Source organism: Euleptes europaea, chromosome 17 (assembly GCF_029931775.1).
Source record: "Euleptes europaea isolate rEulEur1 chromosome 17, rEulEur1.hap1, whole genome shotgun sequence".
NCBI classification, from domain to species: domain Eukaryota; kingdom Metazoa; phylum Chordata; class Lepidosauria; order Squamata; family Sphaerodactylidae; genus Euleptes; species Euleptes europaea.
In genome coordinates this window covers 20,980,248-21,005,475 of record NC_079328.1, presented here as the reverse complement: position 1 = coordinate 21,005,475, position 25,228 = coordinate 20,980,248, and positions in this window count along the sequence as shown.

Sequence of the window (25,228 nt, the reverse complement as noted above, 5' to 3'; positions counted from 1 at the left end):
TTTGATGGACCATGGGTCTGATTCAGTATAAGGCAGCTTCATGTGTATATATGTATTCAATTCTGCTCTCCATAGCAAGGGTTATCCAATCAAATCTAAGAGCAAACATTGAACTCTCTTTATGAATTGTGCTTGCAGAAATTAGACCATTTGAATTGTTGCCTGTGACTGCATTCACCCCAAAGCAAAAATGGAAGTGCAAAACAGTTTTGGAGACTCACCGTTCCCAGCGCAAGCGGCTGAGCCGCTAGATAAAGTGGAGGACATCGCCATCTTGTGGATAGACTCTTTTATTTCTCCTGAGTGTCCCTCCCACATTTCTCCCTTTACTCGGTTTTTACTGTGGTTCTGCTCTGCTTTGGAAAATCAGCACCAGCTGCCTCTGAACAGCACCCCAACCTGCTTGCAGCTGCCGCCCTTATATTAGGAAACCACAAAGCATTTTCTCCCCCTAGAATCCTGCCCATCGAATCAGACACAGTCATTGGAGTTAAATTTCGTTCTTTTTTAAACTGCATGTTATTAGTTTATATGTTTATTTTAAAATATGAAATAGAAAGTGGGGTCTACTTGGCTTCCATTTCTAATCAGGCTTTATCATCCATACACAAAACGTTTGCAGGCTCCATTTGATCATTTCAGGGTGCATTTATTAATCATGTGCAGAGCAGGGAGAGGCCGTGGCTCAGTGGTAGAGCATCTGCTTGGCATGCAGAATGCCCCAGGTTCAATCCCCGGCATCTCCAGTTAAAAGGGACTAGGCTAGTAGGTGATGTGAAAAACCTCAACCCTGAGACCCTGGAGAGCGGCTGCCGGTCTGAGTAGACAATACTGACTTTGATGGACCAAGGGTCTGATTCAGTATAAGGCAGCTTCATGTGTTCGTGTGTATGCATTGCTGTATGATAAACCTGAGGGCCACCGTAACGGTTACATTCCTCACCTTAACGTTGCTGATATGCTCGTAGCCCCATGTGTGGCCAGTGCAATGTTTAAAAGAGTCTTATTCCACATGTCACCCCAGACCTGTGATATATCTCCATGCTCATTAAGGCTTCATCCACACACCGTTGGCTCTCATGCTTCCAGTACACTGTGACAGTCCTTTGCAATTGGATTTTCCCTGTGTGGATGAGACGGTCTAGTTGCAAAAGATTGCTGTAGTGTAATAATAGTGCAAAGCATCCCTAATAGCCCAGAGTAGCCTGATCTCATCAGAGCTCAGAAGCTAAGCAGGGTTGGTTCTTAGATGGGAAACTACTAAGGGTCATTTATGCATGGGCACTTGGACTCACGTTCGGCCCCAGTCCGACTCGGTTGTTCCTTGGAGCTCTGCACGAGTTCTCCATCCATTAGAAATGACTTCCCTCGCAATATCCGGGTCTTCCCATTCCTCTGTTAATCCGCCTTTTCCCTCTAACCTGAGCTCAGCTCAGAGGGCAAAACCGGGCCACAAAAAGATTGGCTATTCTCACAGCCAGTCACAAAGCAGCTTGGAAAGAGGCAGCGATTCAAATGCTTCCTTCTTCCTCGGAGCGCTCTCTGAGCAAAAGAAAGGCATTTTAAAACAGAGGTTTGGATTTCTCCCTCTCCTTTTCTTTGAGATGGCTCCGTTTTTTGTTTATCGTTCTTAAAATGCTTTTTTTATGCGGCGACTGGTTTTTTTTGGGGGGGGGAATCTTCTCTCACAGTGAGCATTGCAATTACAAAGCAGCATTTAAAGGGGCGGGACTTGATTTGTGTGTGGAGGCTGCTGGGGCAGAGGTTCCCAACTGGCAACGAACCTCAGGCGAAACTCCCATGCATAAGTGACCAAAGAAGACTTTGCAGAGGAAGGCCGTGGCGAACTACCTCTGCCCATCTCTTGCCTTGAAAACTCCATGAGGTATGACTTTGTGGGTCGCCATGAGTTGGCTGCATCTCAGCGGCACACTTTACCTTTACCTAATCATGGTGCAAGAGCCAGCAGTGTGGGGCTACAGTCTAAGAAGCTCTCTTAGATTTGTGTAGAGGCCTTCCTGGGTTCCACGTTCTGCAGGTCACCCAGCTTGCAGGGTGATACACTCATAGTCATGTCATCCACAGAGAAATGTTCTCTCTCCTCCCTTTCCCTCCTGCCTGTTACCTGAACATCTCTGGGAATCTTCCTTCAGTTTTGCCCAGCAGCCGACAGCAACAGTCATGGAATTTGGAAATGAAGAGGGGTGTCTATTGAGCTGCAGAAATGGGGGGAGAAATCATGAGTAGTTAAAAGCGAATTTCAGTTAACAGTGTCCTTGAGAACTAAACCAATTAGTATTTTTAGTACTAAGTTTTCATTATTTATTCTGATCGAAAAGTGCCACTTGGGTTAATGGTTTTCCTTTCTGCTAAAAAGTTAAACCTGCTTTCTGTTGATGTGTCATACACGGCTGTGTTACTCAATGCAGAATTTTTGTTGTTGTTTTGTCAGGTGGAACCACATGAGATGTGGGGCACTATCCACGCATGGGTCGTTGAGTGCTGGTCAAAGGGTTACTCTGTAATTGGCAGGAAGCAGAATTGCAATTGAGACTCCCCACTGGCACTTAACATATCTCCATCTTCTCTGCAGGGTGGAACACCTTTTTGTTTTGTTTTGCAAGTGCTGGAATACTATGATGCTGGGCCTGATTATTATTTTTTTGTTCGTATATGTCGAGCTGTGTGCCCTATCAATAAATGACTGACTATGAAGCTGGGCGGAAAATATCAAGAGCTACAGATGGGTGGGTGGGTTGAGCGGTGGAAAGGCAGGGCAGGTTAAAGAGACCAGTTTCCCTTACCGGTGTGGTCCTATTTTCTTGTTGAAAGTTCACCCACACACAGTGTATGGGAGTCTGTGAATGGAACAGCCACATGAAGAACAAATGCCGTTCAACCCCTTTCATTTGGTTTTGCCCTGAAAATAATTGCTTCTTGCTGGGTCCCAAAGTTCAGCATTCTGCAAAGATGGTTAACTCGAAATCTGAATCAGTTCTCAGGAAAAGGCGCTTTGGGTTAATGGTGGCAAACGCAAATGTCAGGAATTATGAAGAGTCATTTAATTATGAAGTATGCACACCTTGACCATACATACATACACCCCTCCTCCAAAAAACATGCACAGCCATGCCCTCACAAGGGGACAGTGTTAGTAGCTGCGTGCTGCTGCACTTGAACAGGAAGGGACCACATTGAATTTATCCGAATGCAAACCACCTCTGGATGGCACTTTACACACACACACAATGTCTGACAGATGCGGCTGTAGTTACCCTTTTGACATGCATGAGCCCTGATTCGTTTCCAACCCTCCCTTCGGCCGCTCAATCGCTGTTCACTTGATTCGGAAACAAGCAACGCTCGCCTAGGGAATGCAGATCACCTACCCCTTCTGCACCTCCGCCGGGAGATCGGCGGCTGCTCCAGAGCTGCTGCAGAGCTGCAGTGTCGAGACTATGCAGTAGGTTTCTTTGCGCTCTCTGTGCAGAGGAAAAGGGGTGGGTGGGGGTTGGCCGCATTCTGCGATTGCTGCATTTCGTCACGAAACCCAGTTCTGACCGTCTTCGTTGGTTTGTTTCCCTTACCCTCCCCACCCCTTTGCTTTTTAGGTGTTGAAACCGAAGAGCACGGAGTCAGCCCTTTGCAAATGAATGAGTCAGTCAGTCTGATCACCTGCAGAGCAGCAAAGCTTGGATGGCAACAGTGAAATGTGGCACTGGAAGAAACACTACGCAGACTGTTCCTGGAGCACGGAAACCTGGAGCTGAAATGACAGGGGGCCATCAAAGCAGACATCCCTTCTTACCCGCAAGATTGTGTCTTGTATACGCACTAAAAACAAACAAACAAACCTGGACCCAGTTGCTCAGAAAGAGGGTGGACTAACATTTATTTACAAAACCTGAACTGATTTTCTATTTAAAAATATCCAAAATAGGGTGAAAAATCAAAAACAGTGCAAAGGAACAAATGGTAGCAAATAAAAAGCCAACGCCCATCAGCAAAATGCCAAGCGGCAAAACAAGAGAAATTGATTTTCAGGCCCAGTCAATAATTTTTTGGCAAAGCTTACTGGAATGGGAAATCCTTTGCTGAGAACTTAAGCAGCTAGAAAGACCTCCATATAGCCATCATGTCTCATACTTGGGGTGCCAGGGCAGAAAAACCCCTTTGACAGATAACTCTACACTGGATGTGTCTTGGGTGTAGAATATTCACCTGGCTCTCTACTAAAAGCATCACAACATGACGTTGAAGAATTGTGTAAAGGATTTGTTCCTTTTTCTCTCTTTTCTCCCTTTCACTGTGCATATTTTCAAACGTTGTTCGGTCCACAAAACTTTAGATCAACGTCAAACAAAGATCCATGAATGTCGACCTCTGTAGCCATAAGTGTTCAGCTGTGGTGTGTGGGTCCTATATCTGTGAGATGTATAACCTGTATAGAAATGTGTGGTGAGCTGTCTTACTTGTCTATATAGCCAGTAGATGTCCTAGACTTGTTGTCTTAATGGTGGTTTGTTAAAAGGGGGGGGGGAGATTTGAGATTGTTGGCGGCATTTGAGAGAGCCACCAAAATAGCTTTGTCAGGGCACTTCCTGCATTTCAGAAAGCATATTAACCAAAAAACAACATACATACTAAATGCCTGAAAGATCTCAGAGGTTCCTGCTGCAAAATGTCTTCTTATTCTTTTCTTGGGTAATGTCTTCTTCTTCTGTTGGGTAACAGTGGGCTATTCCTTCTTCTCCAGTTGTAGCCAGAAAAGGAGGGAGGGGAAGCCAAGCCTTGTGTGGATCTCATTGTGTTGGATTCCCCTTGGCCAGGTTGCCAATTGGCAGGGTTGCCAAGGTTTAAATAATTTTTTAAAAAAGATAGTGCCACAGATGTGCTCATTATGGCCCCCACAATGGCTTGGGTAGTTTCCTCTCTGGTCTGGTGACTGGGGAGGTAGGAAGCAGTGGTGAGCTAAACTGGAGGAAAATGTGCGGGCTCTGGGCCTGACTTATGTCAGCGTGGTGTAGTAGTTAAGAGCAGTTGTTTGGAGTGGTGGACTCTGATCTGGTGAACCAGGCTGGTTTCCCCACTCCTACACATGAAGCCAGCGGGTTACCTTGGGTTAGTCACACTCTCTCAGCCCCACCTACCTCACAGGGTGTCTGTTGTGGGAAGGGGAAGGGAAGGTGATTGTAAGCCAGTGTGATTCTTCCTTAAGTGGTAGAGAAAGTTGGCTTATAAAAACCAACTCCTCCTCCTCCTCCTTCTTCTTCTGCTACAACTGGGCCCAAATACCCTCTTGTGCTCATCCTGATGTACCACAAACTCTTGCGGCAAGCACCCACTTTTGGCATCCATGTTGTTGGCTGGCCAGACTTGGAAATCAGCTCTCACTGTGGATTGTCCCCACCCTTCTGGTGGCAAACCCAGTGGGCAGTTGTGACCATAAGGGAGCAGAACAGGCAACAAGATGGTCTCGCAGTTCCTGGTCTCGTCCATGGTAACCTCGCCATGAGAACCTCAAGGGAACGGGCACCAGATAGCATGAAGATGAGACAACAGGAAGTCATGTGTGCATCCATCCCACCACTCAAAACACATCCATGTGCCTCACCACCACCCAAAGTCTTTGCCCTTTGTGACTTCAGAAGAAATGTTGCCTTTATTGGCAGTGGTCTTAAAACGGGGGTGGGGGGGGGAAGAGAAGTAAACAGCCGGTCCATTCAGAATCCAAAAATAAGAACAAAATTTGAGTAATACTTTTCATTAGGACCATCCAAATGTTTTGTGGCAGTTTGGTTGGTGCTAAGAAAAGGTATTGAGAGCCAGAGTGGTGTAGTGATTAAGAGCGGTGGACTCGAATCTGGAGAACCAGGTTTGATTTCTCTCTCCTCCACATGTAGCCTGCCGGGTGACCTTGGGCCAGTCACAGTTCTCTCAGGACTCTCTCAGCCCACACGGAGGCAGGCAACGGCAAACCACCTCCAAACGTCTCTTGCCTTGAAAACCCTATGGGGTCACCATAAGATAGCTGTGATCTGACGACACACACGCACAAGAAAAGGTATCACAGGGATTTTGTACTGGCTTAAAGATCTGGCTCTAGTGAACTGTCCCCCTTGAAGAATATTAAGATGTCTTGGGGCAACATATGGTGGCTTGTATCCACCCATGCAATTCTAAATACTGTATTTACTTGAAAGGAACATAACCCTCAATTTAAGATGACCCCGCTACCTAAAAAACTATACACCAATTTTATTATTTTTTTAACTGGACACAACTGTAACTTGTATGTGACTGTAAGACAGACAACCCCCTCTTTTTTGATTCCATACCTAGAAAAAAAATCTAGACTTGCATTGGAGTATGAATGGTTTTATTTGCATTTAGCCATCGGCCATTACAAACATGTCAAGGATACCACAGATACATAGTAAAGGAAATAGGAGGTTAATAAAATTCTGGATTAGTAATAATTATATATAAAATAAAACTATGCTAAAATATACATAATAAAACTGCTAAAATGGATGCATTCAGAGAGATAATAACTAAAAATTGTGGCAGTGTCCCAGTCGGCCAATGGGACCTAGCAACCATTAAAATCAGCCCGAAGGTTCAGCTCTCTTAGCAACCATATTGGACCTTATTCTCTGCCGCCAGAGCATACAGGGAAGTCCTATAAGAAACAAACCCATTGGTATCTTTTAACAAAAATACTAATTTCTCAACACTAGGGCAAAGATTTAGGCCAGAAACCAACCCAGCAAGAAATTTAGCATTGGAGTAAATACTGTAGTTAAGGGTGCTTAAGTTTTCGGAAAGGGGGCAACAGTTTCCACTGATTCTTCTGTTTTGCTGCAACCCTCCCCCCCAAAAAAAATTTTTGTTGCTTGTCAATGGACCCTCAGGAATAGCATGGGGGCAAAGTGGGAGAGGGAAAATGGCAGAAATCGCCGTCCCTTACAAAAATTTAAGTGCCCGTAATTTTCCAGAATGTGTGGTTGGATGCAAGCTGGTAGCAATGAAGCCACCTCCCTTTTCCTTATCCTCTGTGTCTTCTGGACCGTGTTATAAACTTCTAGTGGTATTGGGAGAATTTCAAGGAAGGGAAGTCAGGTCCTTTGTAGTTGCAAATGATTGTCGTTGCATCCTATCCTGGCTGATGAGCTGAAACGTATTTCAGGAAACGTTTCAAGCGTTTCCACTGGCCTGGGAAAAAAAAAACACCAGTTAAAGTTAATCTTATACAGGTGTTGAAACTGCAATGGGAAATTCAGGGCTTTGAGAGCACGGCAAGAAGAAATAAGGCTTCCATCTTGTTTCTGACCCTGTGCCTTTAATACAAGCAGATGCATTTTTTCCATGCCACAGAAATAAGAGGTGGAGAACGGTCCACTTGCTACATATCTTCATGTCTCTTCCATGCTAAGGATGTAAGAGCCAGACATTTTGAGGCATGAGCTGGGAAAACCTCTTGTTAGCCTTATTCACAAGTTACAGTGAACACACGTGACGTACACTGTACATTTGAATTTATACATGCATTGAGTACTTCTCATGTTCTGTTCTATGCGTGTACAGCTGAATGTGTGATTGAAACTTCACAATCGATCCATACAGATAGTTTCAGGAGGGTAGCTGTGTTGTTCTGCAGCAGAATCACAAGATGCAAGTCCAATAGCACCTTGGAGCCCAACAGGATTTCCAGGGTATAAGCTTTCAAGAGTCAAAGCTCCTTTCATCCAATGAAATCTTGTTGGTCTTCATGGTGCTACCGGATTCGAATCTTACTTTTCCACATTGATCCAGGTACTGGTCTTTAATTTCATTTGTGAAGTGAACGTGTGTCAACTCTTTCTTATAAACAGAAGTATGCACATACATACAAGGAGGTACATGTGTTTGTTCTAATGTGTGAACAGGGCTACTGTCTCTGCTCGTGAACAATTCCCTGTTTGTTTCAATGTGCGCTGGATCACCTGTGCTTCGTGGGGTTGGTCTCTCTCCTGCTCTGACACCCTTAATGGTGCCTAAAATGGATCCTGCCTGGGGTAAATATCTCACTCAACCACTGGCAAGACCTTTTTAAAAATAAATAAAAAATAAAGGAGAAACCCAATTAAGAGATGCCATCATATATGTTTCCACCTTGGGATTTCCATGCTTGTCAAGGGAGTAATAATAATAAAGGTTTTCCTGTCTACACTGCACATTTAAACCAGTTCTAAACCTCATTCACTGTCATGGAACCGAAGGCACTGTGGTTCTGTTAAGGAGCTAAATGACTCCCAGAAAAAGACACTACCCGTATGCACTTACCGTTTCAAGAATTATTGGGGAGAGGTGGAGAACGTTTGGTATTTAAATTGGTTTAAATTTGGGAGTATACATGTAACTGAGTCTCTGTTTTCTGTAGTACGTTATCTCCCTTTTCATACACAGACTTGTTAAAAGTTATCCTGGGGGAACAGGAATTACTTTCCTTTCAGCACCTCTGAGGGGATGGGATAACGTTTAAATAACCCTAGCCACGCTTGGGGCTGAAAGAATGGAATTCCCAGGGAATTGGCGCCTCCTCTTACAGGGGTGCCAATTCCATAGACGGGATGCCATGATTGGTGCTGATCCACATAACTGAATCACTTAACGTTACTCCCATGTAGCAGGAGCCACTCCCAGACAGTGTGGCACTCCCAGATTGCAATGCGTTGTACTGTTCGTTTGTCTTCACTGTTAAATAGGTGGGATAGATCAATAAAATTTTACTTGAAAAGTGATGCCTTTTTTTATATCTCGGTGCACTGATTGCATGTCTACACACGCTGCTTGACCACAAAGTCTTTGGGCTGCAGATTCTCGGGGTCAACCAAACTCACGCATGTGTTGATAGGATACAAGTCACCTGTACCAGAGGTTATGACTCTGAAATAACTCTGTTTTAGAGCAAAAAATGTTCACCTCGCTTCTTCCAGATACCCTTCAACAGAACTTTCTCCTTGCCAGACTATTTCCGCTGGTTAGAAATTCATAAGTTCAGATGAGCTTTCTTACTGACGAGATGTAATGCCCTAGACCAGGGGTGTCGATCTCATTTGTTAGGAGGACCGGATATGATTTAAATGTCACTGGGTTGGGCCGGGCAATTTGTACCAAATTAAATAAATAAATGCCATAAAGTAGTGCCATGGGGGGGGAGGTGCCTGCCTTGGCTTGCAAGCCTGCTATGGACTTGCCAGTCCAAATCGGGACCAGGGGTTGGGGTGGCTGAGACAATCTAATTATATGCTTTAGAAACGGGTTTTTAACACAGGATTCTGCACCCAATGCATCCCCCTGCAGCAAAGCAAAACACTGACAACGTCAAAAGAATCAGAAATCCAGCAATTACTATGGCTGTCTATCCAGAGCAATCGCACAGGTCCCCCAGGAATCACACCATCACCTCCCCACACCTAATAACTGTCCAGACAACTGTACATGGAATAAAACACATCATGCTGGGAGATTTACAGTCTAATCTTAGCCAGTTCTCAGAAATAAATAATATTGAGCTCATAGGGTCTGACTCCCAGGTAAGTGTGTGTAGGATTGCCAGCTAAACAGATTTCCAGCCAGCGTGGTGTAGTGGTTAAGAGTGGCGGTTTGGAGCGGGCACTCTGATCTAGAGAACTGGGTTTGATTCCCCACTCCTCCACATGAGCAGTGGAGGCTAATCTGGTGAACCTGGTTGGTTTCCCCACCCCTACACACGAAGCCAGCTGGCTGACCTTGGGCAAGTTACAGCTCTGTTAGAGCTCTCTCAGCTCCACCTGCCTCACAGGGCGTCTGTTGTGGGAGGGTATGGGAAGGGGATTGTAAGGCGATTTGAGTCTCCCTTTAGTGGTAGAGAAAGTCGGCATGTAAAAACCAAGACCGTTTATTCATGGAAGGTTTTGCCTTGGATTTGCCGCTCTCCAGATGCACATTTTCCCCATCCGAATTCTCCAAACACTGCACGGGGGGTGGGGGTGGGGGCTTACTTTTGAGTTCTGAGAATTCGAATGGGGAAAATGTGCATCTGGAGAGCGGCAAATCCAAGGCAAAACCTCCCATGCATAAATGGCCACAAGTCTTTTTCTTCTTCTCCCTGGAACTATGCCCAGCCAGCCACCCCCAAGGGGCCCCTACAATTACCTCCAGGCCAAAAGGATACCCCCAGGAGGAGAGAGAGAGCCCCGAGCCACGAGAACGCTGCCTGACCGTGGCCAAAACAGGCAGGGAACACCAGGGCCACGTTGGGCTGCATCGTGGAGGGCCCAAAGGACCAGGCGCAGCTGCATGGGGCTCGAGGAGGCCAGGCCCAGCCAGGCCACAAAGCTATTAAGTAAGAGCGTGTTGTATATAAGTGCTGGCTAATCTGTTCAAGAACAAATATCTCAACACGCAGCCACTTATAAATCTTTTGTTATTTTTATATTTTTCTCATGCCTTCATTTGTAAATAATACCAGTTAACAAAATGCTGTTATAAACACGGTCTACAAATCCTAAACAAGGCTTATAACTCAATACAAGTCTGTTACAATAATAAAGACAGAGTTGATATACTGTCCACAAAAATCTCACACGTCCGTTCCACAAGAAGGAATCATGCCAACGCTATGATCCTCCGTGTCGTATTGCAATGCATCTTCTGGAAGTCAGTTGCTCTTGGCTGACCTATAGGATTCCTCTTTTCAAAGCCATCCCGCAGTTTGTTTCCAAAAGACACCGCGGTGGATATAAACAGCCCAATGCAATATTAACAATGACAAGCAACCAGTTATATCTTGTTTCGCTGGTGCTCGCTTCCTCAGATATATATTATTTCATCTATAAATATAATTTCACATTTGTAATCATTCCTGAAATTTATCACAAAAAATGAAATTATTACAAAATTATACACAATTACTCTTTCTTACCCGATCACAGTTTTGTGATTCAAAGTTCCATGTCTGTAAGCCTTGTAAGCGATTTAGGCTACTGAAAGTGTATACCTCATTATAAAGATCACAAAACATACGACAGGTGTGCTCCTTTGACTTCTCTTACAAAAGGTAAGTATTCTGATAAACTTAACACTCAATATATAACTAACCACTATGATCTACCCCTGTTATATTATAATGTGCTCCCATTCCATGTACCTTATTTTCCCTTCTCTTATTTTTACAGATGTACCAATTCATATATTAAACCAGCTATAAAGTTAGGTAAGTTTTTTTACAGATGTATAAATTCATGTATCAAACCAACTATAAACCAGGTAAGATTTTATATCATTACAGGTGTACATATTCATATTTTCAACCAATTACAAAAAGCATGTAAGGTCTAAAGAATTTAATCCAAATGGTTGGACCGAGTTGAACTTATGAATAAAGCGCTCCTCCTGTTGGCACAACACTCTCTCTACATCGGTGTACATATCCTTATGTAGTTGCCAAATGGCAAAAAATTGTAGGTCTGTATCTTTGTGTTTCTTCTCCACAAAATGCGAAACCATAGGGCCCTCCAAATTTTGATTAAGTATGCAGGAACGATGTTCCCCTATCTTGTATTTTAAGGACCTGGATGTTTTTCCTTCATAAATCAAATTACATAAACATTTGATTATGTAAATGGCCCGCTTAGAGGATAGGGGAACATCGTTCCCGCATACGGAAGGAGGCCCCTATGGTATCGCATTTTGTGGAGAAGGGACACAAAGATACGAAGGGGGCGACCAGGCAGCGCATGAGGCGGCAGGACGCGTCGCATGCCCAGGAAAGGGGTTTTGGGCCGGGTAGGGAGCAGGGAAGGGGGCGACTGAGGCAGGAGGGAGGCTTCCAGCTGGGCGCACACAGCTAGGAAGCCCCAAAAAGCTCTGGGGAGGGGGGCAAGGGGGAGACTGGCTTCCTCGGTCCCCGGGCAGGACAAAAGCCTTCCAGGGGCCGGATCCGGCCTGCGGGCCATATGTTTGACACCCCTGCCCTAGACTCAGCCGAGACTTAAGGACGATACAACAAAATTACTGCAGAAGAATGCAAATGCCCATTTTGTCCAGATCAAATAGCCCACATTGTTTTAGCATGTCCACGAAATAATATTGCATGAAATAAATATATCACTCTCTGGATTAAACAGCTGAAGAGACTTTCTGAGAAGCGGATAATGTGTTATCTGCTGTCAAATAGATCAGTCAATTGCATGAGAGATGTAGCAACTTTTCTCTTTTTGGGGCCAAGGAAAAATTAAATTTCATTTCCTCTTTTTAAAGTGGGAAAAGAGCAAAACGGGAGAGAAAGATTCCTATTTAGATGCCAAGATGCTGCTTATCCCTGAATGCCTTGAAAGCATCACGAAGATCGTTCCTGGAATTTAATTCTAGAGACTGTCTCTCCCTCAATCATCAAACACAGATACTCACTAACAAAAGTCATACATAGCTATATTAGTCCACAGAGGAATTTTTAAAAGTCACGTAATACCTTTTTTTACTGTGATGAACCAAAACACAATAAAACAGTCTGCAACCTTTCAAGTTCTCCAGAACTCTTCATCAGACTGGAGGTTAAAAAGCAAAAAAGATGTTTTGGTCCATGATGCTAAATTCTGTGTCTTGTGCAAGGTGTGTTGCCGATTTGCAGGGCATGCAGCATTGCTTGAAGATTAATTGTCAAGGGCTGTGGAATGAACTTTATGTTGAACATACCTATTGTAGGAACTGAACTGTACTTGCAGTAATAACTTCGGTTAACAGAAAATTAGCAAATCCCCCTGAAAGAGCAAGGTTGCTTAATTTGGAGAGTCCTCAAATTAGAAGTGAAAATCAAAGCGAGGAGGCGCCGCATTCTAATGATGTTTATCTATGACATGAAGAGTAATTCATAGTGATTTCAACCCCAAACAAATCAGCGGTCTTTTAAAATAAGAGCTCAGAGCTACAGAGTTTGGTTCCAATGGAGAATTTTTGACTAGGGCTGCCAAATGATCAGAGAGAGAAATGGCCTTAACCAGCAGCTTGATATACAGAACTTGGCCACGAATGTCTTTTGGGAGTAGAAGACATATTTGCTGATGCTACTAAAGAGACCGGAGAAGTGGCCCATTGAAAAACTGGCAACCCCAAAAATGGATGTAGTGGTAGTTCTTTGTTTCCTTTCAGGAGCGCAGGGTAGGTACCGAGTTGCCAACTTTTCAATCAAGCATTGTTCATGTATTTCTAACAGCCACTTGTTTTGCAGACATGACTGGATGACAGCACCTATAAAAAGCTTCCCCTGCTGACTTCTGCATATCATGGTATTGTTACAAGAAGAAGAAGAAGAGTTGGTTTTTATATCCTGCTTTTCTCTACTGAAAGGAGTCTCAAAGCGGCTTACAATCACCTTCCCTTCCTCTCCCCACAACAGACACCTTGTTATGTCGATGCAGCTGAGGGAGTTCTGAGAGAACTGTGACTAGCCAAAGGTCAGGGAATCTTGTCCAACCCCCTGCTCAATGCTCCTAGCCCCAAGGAATTGAGGAGTAAGAGAAAAAATGGCCTCCATACTGTGCTGTTCTAGGAATTTCCTGTAGCTTCTATAGTAATGACCACAGAGACTAGAGAAGGCAACCTAGAGAGTTGCCCAAAAGTGACATTACATCCTCCCAAAACTCCACGCTCCCCAAGCATTTCCCCCAGATCTCCCTGGATTTGCTGAGGCTGTACTGGGAACCCTACAAGCTAATGCTGTCAGCCACTGCCACAGAGACCCTAGCATTAATAGGGCCCATTTTGTCCTCTATGTAGGGTTGCTAGGTCCCTCTCCGCCACCGGTGGGAGGTTTTTGGGGTGGAGCCTGAGGAGGGTGGGGTTTGGGGAGGGGAGGGACTTCAATGCCATAGAGTCCAATGGCCAAAGCAGCCATTTTTCCCAGGTAAACTGATCCTGAGCTCCAGGATCAGAGGAGCATGCCTATTATCTTAGGTGCTGTGAAACACAGGCAGGATGGTGCTGCTGCAGTCATCTTGTTTGGGGCTTCCTAGAGGCACCTGTTTGGCCAATGTGTGAACAGACTGCGGGACTTGATGGGCCTTGGTCTGATCCAGCAGGGCTTTTCTTATGTTCTTATGAGATCAGTTGTAATAGCAGGAGATCTCCAGCTAGTACCTGGAGGTTGGCAACCCTACCTCCATGCTATTTGATATCTACAAGGAACCAGTGGAAGAAGTCACCCAAAGATTTAGGGAGAGTGGTCACCAATACCCCATGAAACTCACCCCTCTTTGTCCGTTTCAGCAGAACCAGCAGAGACAAGTGGACATTTTGAACAGATGCCTGGAGGCAGTAATGGGAGAGACGGCTGGAGAGAGAGAGGACTCGTACAAAGGAGGAATGGTTGGGGTGTCCTTTGGGGAGGGAAGATGACGGTTATGGAGTGCTTCCCTTATTGTACATGATGATGAAATCTTTCTTGGAAGCTCAAGTGCTTTCCTCAGCAGACTCCCTCTTATTCTTTTGCTCCTGAGTCAGAGAGTAACGCACTCTGTGCTGACATACTATCAATATTCGCTTAATGCACTTGAAATGTTTTGAGGAAAACCATCCCTTGGCCACAGAGATAGAATCAAACAACATACAGCTAAAATAAAAACCGAAAGGCACCCTTGGTTGCTACTCACTGTGGGCACAGACTACCCCTTCACTGCTGTTAGATTTATGTACAGCAATCCTATCTGCTTATCTAAGGGTTGTTCTTATTGTACTTAATGTGCATATATTGTGAGCAGCAGAATTTTTATTTTTTTTATAATACAAGCCAGTACTTACGTTAGACAGTTGGGGTTTTTTGGGGGCCTGTCCTACTTCGATAGGAGAGGGGCTGAGGTAGGGTTACCTGGTCCCTCTTCGCCACCGGTGGAAGGTTTTTTGGGGGGGAGCCTGAGGAGGGCAGGGTTTGGGGAGGGGCGGGACTTCGATGCCATAGAGTCCAATTGCCAAGGCGGCCATTTTCTCCAGGTAAACAGATCTAGGGTTGTAAGATCAGTTGTAATAGCAGGAGATCTCCAGCTAGTACCTGGAGGTTGGCAACCCTAGGCTGAGGCTCAGTTGTAGAGCATCTGCTTGGCATGCAGAAGGTCCCAGGTTCAATCCCCAGCATCTCCAGTTAAAGGATCATGCAGGAGGTGATGTGAAAGACCCCTGCCTGAGACCCTGGAGAGCCACTGCCTGTCTGAGTAGACAATACTGACTTCGATGGACCCAGGGTCTGATTCAGTTTAAGGCAGCTTCATGTGTGATAATAATTGGTGGCCGTTTATGCTGTTGTTTTGCTGCTAAGGATCACTATACCCCCTGGCACCTCTGTGATTAAAAATATACTATATACTGCTTATTAGAACACCAGTTCCTCATGCTAGTTTTCTATGTGGCAGGAATGTTTTTGTATGGGAGAATATTCCATCATGAGAACCTGAAGTGGTTATCAGAATAACAGTAATGGGTAGGAAGAATTACCATAAATTAAAGCTCTGTCCAAACAAGACTGGGGAACTATTGCTCAGCAGAAGTGCTCTGCTAGGAATGAGCAGTCAGCCTATTTTGAATGGGCTACATTCCTCCTGGAAGATCACATTCGCAGTCTGGGGCGGTATCAGATCCATCACTGCAAATGGACATTCCGGCTTCATTTGTGTTGCATTGCGCACTCAACCGACTGGGTTATCAGTTGCATCAGTTGGGAGAAATGTTGGGTGGGGGTGGAGACAGGCTTGTCAGCATCACATGTCATTTCTGTGGAAAGACTGGAAGTGATGTCATTGTGTCAGGGTGATACTCTAGGATACCCAAAAACTCTATGATTAAACCATAGGGTTTGGGGCAAATCCTAAAGCGTCATTGTGTCAGGATGATGCTCTAGGATACCCAAAATTCTATGATTAAACCATAGGCCATTTTTTGCATGGTAATTAGCAGCGCGTTTCAGGCTGAATTGCCCCACATTTTTTTTTAAATTTTGCATGCTGAACTGTCATTCCGGAAGTGCCTGCGAAGCTGGCGCATACCTGCTTCACATTACTAAAGAGCCCTTTAATGCGATCTTTGGTGTTTGCCGCGAAGAATCCCCCTCAAAGAACCATGCAAAACAACAGAGGTGTGTTAGCTATGCACATGCTAATGGCTATGCAAACAAGAACAAAGGAGCAGGCGAGGGGGGGTGGAATTTCTCCTTTTGCGGGACCGTGAATAGACATTTTTAATGTCGCATTTTTAAAAAGAGCTGTGAGTGAGCATCAAAACTGACCATGCAAAAATGGCCATAGAGTTTTGGGCAAATCCTAAAGTGTCACCCTGACATGATGACATCACTTCTGGTTTTGTGCTGGAAGTGACACCACATGCTGGAATGATGCTGGTGTACTGGGCCCCCTATTTTCCACCTGCCAGGCTTTGAAGTGTCAGCAGCTCTGCCACCCCCCCCCCAGCCTTCTTGGAAAATTAAAACCCAGCCATACTCTGTTCTTATTCAGGCTTGATTACTGCAATGTGGCCCATGGGCCAGCCTTTGAAGAGATTTTGGGAAGTGCCTGTTAAAACAAAATGCAGCAGCAAGATTGCTAACTGATACCTGTGCACAGTGGTGGCTGGTCAGGTTTGGAATTGGTAGGGACAATTTCTTTGGCTCATACATAGTGAGCATGACTACAACAGTTATAGCACTGTATGTGTTCAACACACCTGCAATTTTGTTCTTTAAATAACCACTGTATGCCAGACAAAAGCCTTTCACTGACACGTCCCGCCGTAATGTATTTTTCAAAAGCATTATCAGCCACTCTAGCAATGATTGTCAATTCTTGTATTATCTCACTAGATTTGATACTAGTTTTTTGCTGCCAAATCACAGCTGCGACCCCGTAGGGTTTTCAATGCAAGAGACGTTTAGAGGAGGTTTGCCATTGCCTGCCTCCATGTCATGACCCTGGTATTCCTTGGTGGTCTCCCATCCAAATACTAGCCAGAGCCAACCCTGCTTAGCTTCTGAGATCTGACAAGATCAGGCTAGCCTGGAGCAATACTAATCCCTTGTGTATTTACATATTTGTAAATTAAATTAGGCACCCTGAGGCCTGGCTACAACATACCTTAGGGATTGCCCCCCAAAACAGTGAAGGGATGTCCCCTTACATTAAAGATTCAATGCAACAATGATTGTATGAAGAATCGAACAAGTAGCCAACCTGATGTTGCTTAACTCAATTTCCCTAGGTAAGCAATGTAATAGGATTAGGACTTCAGAAACCTGAAACCAAGCTGAAACAAAGCGTAAGTATTAACGTGTAATGTTAAACAATGCAGAAATTACATAGTAAGCGAATATGTACAATAAAACAGATAGTATGTACCATACACAGTAGTATAGTCCACCATCCCTTTCCCTTCAATAAAAGCATCTTCCTGAACCATTCCATTATAATATAGCCCTGTTACCTTTGTAAACATACCCTACGGAATAATTTAGTTCTGCATTCATGAAGAAGAAGAAGAGTTGGTTTTTATATTCCAACTTTACCACTTAAGGAAGAATCAAACCGGCTTACAATCACCTTCCCTCCCCCTCCCCACAACAGACACCCTGTGAGGGAGGTGGGGCTGAGAGAGTGTGACTAGCCCAAGGTCACCCAGCTGGCTTCATGTGGAGGACGGGGGAAACAAATCCAGTTCATCCGATTAGCATCCACCGCTCATGTGGAGGAGTGGGGAATCAAACCCGGTCCTCCAGATCAGACTCCACTGCTCCAAACCACCGCACTTAACCACTACACCACGCTGTTTGCAGCAGGACAATGGAATCAGTGGAAATTGCCAGTTTAGTTGTGATTCCAACCCCTGGTTCTAGCACTAATATTTTCACGGATAATGTTCCTGAAGGTGAATTTTGCTTCGGTCCACTAGGGGGAACCTTAACAGCAAATCTAAACTTAAAATTTTCTGCTGGGTCCTGTTTGCTAGCTAGAAGAAAAGGGTTATTAGCATGAATAATGCATCTTACAAATGCTTGTTCTTTTCATAATGCAAGCCTAATCAATGCATAAATGCACAGCACGGGCACAGACTGTCAAATATGCTTACACAACCACATACACACAAAAACACACAACGCCAAAATAACTGAAATTTAGTTATTTACTTTTTAGTAAAAGAAGTCAGCATGGACTGATGATAATGTTAATTAAGGTACCCAAATTGCTTTATCATTTTTTTTAAACAACACTGATTTTTGAGACAGGTCATTTGCTTTAATGATGGGTCAAGTATCGGTAGGGTTGCCAGGTCCTACCTCATCCATGCGGCCATGAGTGGTAGCTTCTCCCAGAAGTGTCGCATGCGTGCAGGAAGCCCTAGCAATTCCCCTCCGAAAACTTTATGGAAATCATATAGTTTTGTGGGAGATTGCTTGAGCGTCGCCAGAACTTCCAGGGAAGTGTTGGTGGTGCGGTGCGCACACAGCGCACATGTGGATCGCCACCCCCCCCCCCACATCTCAGCTGGCGTACTTCCACCGGCTGGTCAGCAGAGGGTTGGCGGGCAGCCTGGTGAGTTGGCGGGCAATTTCCCGCCCTTACCAGCCAATTGGTAACCCTGAGTATGGGGAAGACTTTAGGGGGGGAAACAGAGGCTGAGAAGCACCTTGAAATAGGGTTGCCAGGTCCCTCTTCGCCACCAGCGGGAGGTTTTTGGGGTGGAGCCTGTGGAGGGCAGGGTTTGGGAGGGGAAGGACTTTAATGCCATAGAGTCCAATTGCCAAAGCGGCCGTTTTCTCCAGGTGAACTGATGTCTATCGGCTGGAGATTAGTTGTAATAGCAGAAGATACCCAGCTAGTACCTGGAGGTTGCCAACCCTACCTTGAAGACTAACAGTATCTATTATAGTATGAATTTTAACGACTCAGAGTTCACTTCCTCAGACGCAGTGAGAGAAATAAAAACCATTGAAGTCTTGAACACAGAAAACCGCATGTGATTTATGATACCAAGCCTCTCTTTGCCCAGTTTTTCCTTTCCCCCTCCCCCTTCTGTCATTTTCTGCATAAAAAGATGGGAAATTGTTTTATTTCTTTCATTGCATCTGAGGAAGTGAGCTAGGGTCGCCCAACCTCCAGACACGTTCCACCAGTAAGGAAAGAAAAAAGCTCTGGGAAAACTGGGAGTAAAACTCAAGCTTACATTAAGAATCCATGTGCATCTTCTGAGGAAGAAATCTTCGAAACAGGAACAACCAACTGGTAACCTGTAAAGAAAAGAAAAGAAAAGAAAAGAACTTTACACATGGACATGTCTGGAAAAAACAACAGTAGACATGAACACTTACCTTGAGAAGTTATAGTGATATGGTTCATGGACTTCACTTGTCACATATGGAGACTGTACCCTCTGACCTTGAGATTCTGTATGATGACTGATCTATTATATGGTATTTGTATTGCATATATGTGGGAGACACTGTATGTATAACATTGAGTTGGTTTATGTTTAGCATTATAGTTGTAGTAAGAATACATAGCGTAGAAATATCATCATTAAATGTGCAACTTTGATATAAAAACCTGGTAAAATTACAATAGGTTGTTTTTGTTAAAATACAAGCCCTGGAGGTTGGCCACCACTATTTTCAGTCTAGAGAAGCCCTTGAGAATGGCAAACACTCTTTTCTCCAGGTCATTCCTGGAGGGTGGCAACAGAGGATTTTTTTCTCCAGGCCAGCCCCTGAGGATGGTTACTGAGTTTTTTCCTCCTCAGGTTTGTCCAGGAGGGTAATAACAATAGAACTTATAACTTAGATTTTGCAACGATTCACATTATAATAGGTTGTTTTTGCTAGAACACTTTCATTCTAACAACCTAGGTTCTTCTTTTTGAGGTGGCAACCTCCAGGTATCGGCTGGAGGTCTCCTGCCATTACAACTGATCTCCAGCCGATAGAGATCTGTTCACCTGGAGAAAATGGCCACCTCGACAATTGGACTCTATGGCATTGAAGTCCCTCCCCTCCCCAAACCCCACCCTCCTCAGGCTCCACCCCAAAAACCTCCCGCGGGTGGTGAAGAGGGACCTGGCAACCCTAAAGTGAGCTCTGACTTGTGAAAGCTCATGCTGGAATTAGTCTTTAAGGTGCCACTGGACTCCTGCTTTGTGTTGCTACAATAGACTAACCTGGCTCCCTCCCACCCCAGAATTGTCATGTAAGACTTCTGGGCTGAACAAGACAAACGGAGCCAGCTTGTCCATAGTTTTACATGGAATCCTCTGCAGTGTTATGGATATCTAAACCCACTGGTTTCAGTGCTCTTAGATGAGGGTAACTCTGCGTAGGACTGCACTGTCAAAGTTTTAATTTCGATTGATATCTCACTATCTGACAGGCTTCACAGAATTTCCTTACTTCATTATTGCCAGGGGAAAGTGGACTTTCCCCCTTGAAGGACGTGAGTTGTTAAAGAGTTAGAAATTGGCCAAAAAGACCCTATGCAGAGAGCTACTGAGCTTGTGGTAGATTGAATTCTCCCTGAGAACAGAAAGATTGGGTATCCTGCTATCCTGGCATGGGATCTATGATCCGCTACTGCAGCAACGGGATAAAATAACATGACCTTCCTAGGCAATAAAGATCAGGCAGAAATCTTCCTGTTATTGCTGACATGGCTTTCCTCGGTGTCTACGGTTTTATCTGTATCCACCTTTCTGTCTATTTAAGGCACTTTCTGCTAGAAGGCTGAATCATTTCCAAGCATTTATAAATAGGACAAGCAGGGCCTTTCTTTTTAGTATGTTTGTTCCCCAACTCTGGAGCAAAGCTTCTTAAACTGTGGGTGACAACCCCATATGAGGTCCCGTAACTGAATGTGGGGGTTGCGGAAAAATTTGGCAACCGTAAATGGTAAAATTATTTGTAAACCAAAGGATTGTTTTAAAATATATTTCTTTATGATCTATTATCAGTAAATGTTTGATTTGTATACCTGTTTTATATACCTATATACCCGGGTCGCGTGAAAAATTCTAGGGTGAAAAGGGGTTGAGAGCGGAAAAAGTTTAAGTAGCCCTGCTCTAGAGAAGCTAGCCATGAACAAACCTTGCTCCAGAAACAATGGATTCAACGTGGATTGATTTCCTGGAGATCCACCACATATTCCTGAAAATGGATGCCGATTTGGTCCTTACATCGCAGTGCATGGTTACGATGGGATCACTATCTGTGAGGGCCTGGAGGCCAACTAGGGTTGCCAGGTGCCCAGTGGAGGCGGGCAAAATCCCGCCAATCCACTGGGTTGCCCGCCAGCCAGCTGAGGGCCGGCGCGCACGCTCCGCGCTCGTCACTTTCGGGTTTACCCGGAAGCGACGTGGACACTCTGGCAACCTCGGCCGAAACTCTAGGGAAACCATAGCGTTTCGGCCGGGATCACTAGATCGTCCGCGTCATGCGGGGCACGCCAGGCACGCGCACTCACTGCACACATCCACCGCAGCCCCACAAAGCTCCCGCCGGTGGAGCTGCGGGGCCTGGCAAGCCTAAGGCCAACCCTGAGGACTTTTCACTCCCACAGCTTTTACAATTTGCTTACCAGAGGCAACCGAGTGAACTGAAAGCCTGCCATTGGGCCTTGTAAATAACTGCTAATGAACAGCATGTTCTATGGTTGCCAGCCACCATGTGGGGGGCTGGGGACTGGAGATCCTCCATAATTACAATGGATCCCCAGACTACATAGATAACCTATTAATGGATGGATGGATTGATTAAAACATTGGTTCCACTTGTCCTGGAGAAAATGGCTGCTTTGGAAGGTAGACTGTATGGCGTTATATCCTATTGAAGTCCCTCCCCTCCCCAAACCCCACCCTCCTCTGGCTCCACCTGCAAAATTTCCAGGTATTTTCCCTCCCAGAGCTGGCAACCCTAGACTCCAGCCCCACTTGCTCAGGAACCGGTAGAGTCACTTTTCAGGCTGATGTGAACCTCTAATGAACCTGGGCCAAAAATGTGCTTGCAAACTAGGGTTGCCAATGTCCTGGTGGTTTACAATAATGAATAACACCTGTGCAGTATTTAACCACGTTGAAGAAAATGGCGGCACGAGGGCTCAAATATACAACCACACTGGAACTTCAAAAATCATATATTATCCTGAATAGCATTACTTCATGCATAAAGGGAAAGGAAACAATAAACATGCACAGCACTGATATTAACACAGATAATACAACAGCACTGATATTCACAATGATAACACATGAACTCAAGCAAGAAATTTTGGACGGGGCAGAAGGCTCCCGTGTATATGCAGAAAATAACGTTGAAAAACGGGAGGTTCCCGTGACAAAGGTCCAAGGTCTAAAGACCCAAGAGTCCGTAGTAACCAAATGAATCCAAGGGAAGAGAAACAAGGAAAAACAAGGAGAACGTGTGGCTAGTCGTTGGTGCACGTTTCAAAAGCTTTCTTCAGCTCCAAATATATAAGGCAACTGTGGCTTTTAATCCAAATTTGGTAATAAGCAAGTTGTCCAAGAGACCGTCAGCTTTGAAATAAAAAATTAAATAATATAATCACAATAGCATATATATACAAACACATGGACCATATGGGGATTTCAGCTTACCTACGAGCATTGCATTCTATGGCGCATTGCCTTGAAGTCTGCGGTAAAAGTGAACGGGAAATGAGGTTTAAGTATGATGGCCACTTGGCGTGTAAAATTTAAAGGGACACGGTATGCAGAAAGAACAATAGCAAAAAATCATCATAAAATTGCCATGATTTCAGATGAAGCATGATAAATCAAACTCATTATTTAAACCCTTAGGAATGAGGGTTTGGAAAGCATAGATCAGGCGAGATTCTTGCTGGAGTAGTATTTTTTTGCGTCTTGTATATTGTATGGTTTGGATTTAAACTGCCAGAGGACAAAAAATAGCAAATCTGTATCAGAATGATGAGCTTGAATATAATGTTGTACGAGCGGGGCCTCAAGATTCCGTGCGCGAATTCGCACCCTGTGCTCACCGATCCTAAGCCTGATAGGGCGAGAAGAACATCCAACGTACATCAAACGGCACGGACAGAGGACCGCGTACACGGTCATGGGTGTGCCGCAATTGCTGAACAGGCGTAGGGACTAAGAGAATTTAGAAGATGTAGAATGTACCTCTCTGATAGGTAGGCTATAGGGACACATGGAACAATGTCCACATTTATAATGGCCCACATTTGATACAGATTCTTTAGTTTGAAGCATATCTGTTTTGATAAGCATGTCCCGTATAGAAGCAGTCTTCCTCATGCCCAAAATTGGCAGTTGGTTGCAACCAGCTATGTTCTGAAGTAAATGCCAATGGCGAAACAGGATCTTTTTAATATCATAAGTTAGATGTGAAAATTGGAAAGAGGCTACCACCCTAGGAAAATGTGCTTTGGTAGAGGAAGCAGAAGAGTCCTTGTCGAGAAGTGAAGTTCGAGATTTAGCAAAGGTCTTCTCAAAAGATTGTTGAATGACACTAGGGGGGTAACCTCTTTTTAGAAACCTGGAAGCCATTGTATCTGCAGCCGCAACAAAACCCTGTTCTCTAGAGGAATTTCTTTTAATGCACAGAAATTGACTGAAGGGTAAATTAGAGCGGAGGTGTAAGGGGTGAAAAGAAGAAAAATGAAGGTTAGATCCAGAATCAGTGGGTTTGGTGTATGGTTTGACAGCTAAGATATTGTTCTGAAGTCTAAAAATTGTGACATCCAAAAAGGCAATCTCTTGGGTATTGAAGTTACCCAAGAAGGTTAAAGAATCATGTAGAGAGTTCAGCCATGAAGAAAAATCTTTAAACACTTCCAGTCCAGAAAGTATGGCGCAAATGTCATCAATGTACCGTTTATACCAGAGAACTTGACTGCTAAAGACGGAGGAAGAGAAAAGGTGAATCTTCTCAAAATGGGCCATGAAGATGTTGGCGATGGAGGGGGCACAAGCTGCCCCCATGGACACCCCACTAATTTGCAAGAAAAAAGTATCTTGATAACGGAAGAAGTTATTCTGAAAGAGAATATCTAACAAACTGATAAAAAAGTGGGTGGGAGGAGTTGGTTCCGATCTCGAGTCAAGTAAATCTTCAATGATGCAGCGGACCTCATCCAAAGGAATATTTGTGTAGAGTGCGGCAACATCAAAGGTAGTGAGTGCAGCTTCTGCAGGAATGGAAAGACCTTCTATGTCTCGAATGAGGTGCCGCGTGTCCAATAAGAAAGAAGGCGTGTCCATAGCGTAAACCTGAAGAAATGAATCTAAATACTTAGAGATGTGTTCAAGGAGAGAACCGACCAGGCTGATGATCGGTCTACCAGGTGGTTGTGAAAGCGATTTGTGGATCTTGGGAAGTGTATAGAAAATAGGAACGCGGGGATGTTCAATCATCAGAAAGTCCGCAGTGTTCTTATCAATATAGTTGAGTGAAGAGGCTTCAAAGAGAGTGGTCCTGATGATGTTCTGAACCCGTTTAGTGGGATCTCCCAGAAGTTTTTTGTAATATGATGTATTATTGAGTTGTCTCCAGTTCTCCCTATTGTAATCATCACGGTTTTAGATAACCAAGCTTCCGCCCTTATCAGCCGGCCGAAAAATAAGGGAAGGGTCCTGAGCTAAATCCTGGATAATATTGTGCTGGGATATGGAGATGTTTCTTGTGGGGTAATGATTGGCCTTGTGGCTTTCCAGTTTTTGTAAATCGCGGAGTACCAAGGATTGGAAGGTGGAAAGAAAGTGGCTACAATTTTTAGGAATGTAAGTGGATTTGGGTTTAAAGACCCCCTTAGAAATAGGCAAGGAATCCAAAGACCCAAACTGTTCTTTCAACTTTAATGTCCTAAAAAATTTATACAAATCCACTCTACTTTGAAACCGGGAATATCGCGGAGTAGATACAAATCCCATTCCTAATTCAAGTACCTCTTGTTCAGCCGATGTGAGGGTCCTGGACGATAAATTAAAGATTAAGTTTTTAGTTTCTGGCGTCCGCGAGGTCTGGGGTCTTTTGGAAAATCCATCCGTCCCGATCTCAGGGAGTAAGAAGAGCCATAAGAGCCTAAGCTGGAAACGCTGGAGCTGTTGCGCTCCGCTGAGGAGTCCGACCGATTATAAAGAGGGGCTCGAGCTTGAAATCTGCGAGGGCGTCTGGTGCCCTGACCAATCCAAA